Source organism: Tiliqua scincoides, chromosome 3, assembly GCF_035046505.1.
Source record: "Tiliqua scincoides isolate rTilSci1 chromosome 3, rTilSci1.hap2, whole genome shotgun sequence".
NCBI lineage: Eukaryota > Metazoa > Chordata > Lepidosauria > Squamata > Scincidae > Tiliqua > Tiliqua scincoides.
Window position 1 is genome coordinate 174,406,780 of NC_089823.1, and position 1,924 is coordinate 174,408,703.

Genomic DNA, 1,924 nt, shown 5'->3' on the forward strand with positions numbered 1-1,924 from the left:
AGCAAACACTCAATGGAAGAATGGGATGGCATGCAGAATGGAAACACACTGAGCTGATAGCACTCATTCTCAGTTACTCAGCTACAGCCCAATCCTATGCATGTCTACTCAGAAGTAAGCCCCATTATAGTCAATGGGTCTTACTCCCAGGAAAGTGTGACTAGGATTGTAACCTTAATAGGCACCCCATTGCACATACTGTTAATGCCTGTAAAATATGTTCATGGGTGCCATCTCCAAAGGAGCCACAGTCCACCAATGGGTACCTTTCTGGCTGCATGTTTCCTTTTCCCCTGGACCTAAAGCCATGCATGTGAAGCCTCACTTCACAGAAGGACATCATACCCCAGTCTACCCAGCAGACTAAGCATAGGTGATGTCTCTTCTTCTTCTTTGCCTTCTCTCTCTCTCTCTCTCTCTCTCTCTCTCTCTCTCTCTCTCTCTAACCCTCATAACAATTCCAAATGCTTTGTGAAAACCTCTGTTCTTCAGTGTCTGCTTTACACCTTCTGCTAAGCTTCTCTCCAGTTGGGTCATCGCTGGCAGGAGAGAAGATTAGAAGGAGAGAAGATTGTTGAAGACTGCAGATAACCCACCTCTTTTCTGCCAGCTCCTGTCGGCTGGTGTTCTCAAGGAGGGGGCTTGTGCTTTTGTCCTGCATATTTTCTTTTTTCTACTGAAAATTATTGTTGCTAGGAGGTCACCCAAAAAGTGTGTTTTGCCTTGTCATTTTAACATCTTAATGATATCTTTACTGGTGAGCTCCTGCCTAAGTAAGAGTTTGGCTCTCTTGTTACATGAGCTTCCCCTTTCCTGCTTTCTCATATGTGATCTATCTGTGCCCCCCACCATGGGGCTGAGCAATCTGTTGCGTGAAGTGTTCTGAAAAATGTCTGTGTGAAATCCATGGTAGCCCAGCAAGATTCACACCCTTCTTCAGGGAATTGGGTCACTTATGGGCGCAACATGGCTACAGAAGCCTATGATGGGGAAAGTGGTGTGGACCAAGCCCGCAGCCACCTTGTGCGTTGTAGGAATTGTGCGGAATGGGCTCCTGCCATCTCCTCACATTGATTGCTGCCCTTTGGGCACAGGTAATGTGAGAGCATTACCACTGATTAAAATTGTGATTGGTGGAAAATCCACCAATCATAATTGGTGACTGTGACTGGTGGGTAGCAGTGGAGGCGGTCAGTGTTATTGGTGACTGTGACTGGTGGGTAGCAGTGGAGGCGGTCAGTGTTACTGCTTTGTTTCTATAGCTCTTGTGTTTTTGACTTTGTAGCAAACAGAACATAGGACTCTACTACTGCAATCCTATGCACACTTTCCTAAGAATAAGCCCCATTAAGACAATGGGACTTCTGATTAGATAAGCATAGGATTGTGCTCCACTCCCTGACCACTCCCTGGTGGGAGCTCCACTCCCTGACCACTCCACTCCCTGACCACTCCCTGGTGTGCAGCAGAGTGAAACTGCAAACAAAGCGACTGTATCACACGAAAAAGGAAGGAAGACCTCGCATTGATACCAGCAAGACCCGGGATCAGAGAAAAGTGGAGGAATTTGCACAAGCGCTTGAGGAATCTCTTCCAGGCCCGGCCGATGCAAACGCATCCAACAAATGGGAACATTTCAAGAATACCGTTTACAACACCGCCTTGTCCATATTCGGCAAGAAGACCAACAAGACGGCAGACTGGTTTGAAGCCCACTCTGAGGAGTTGACACCAGTCATTGAGGAAAAGAGGAGAGCTCAAGCAGCATACAAGGCCTGTCCCAGTGAGCGCAACCTGCAGGTCCTCCGAGCTGCTCGCAGCAAAGTCCAACAGACTGCCAGGAGATGTGCTACTGGCTCCAGCTCTGTTCCGAGATACAGATAGCAGCTGACACGGGCAACATCAAGGGGATGTATGATGGTAT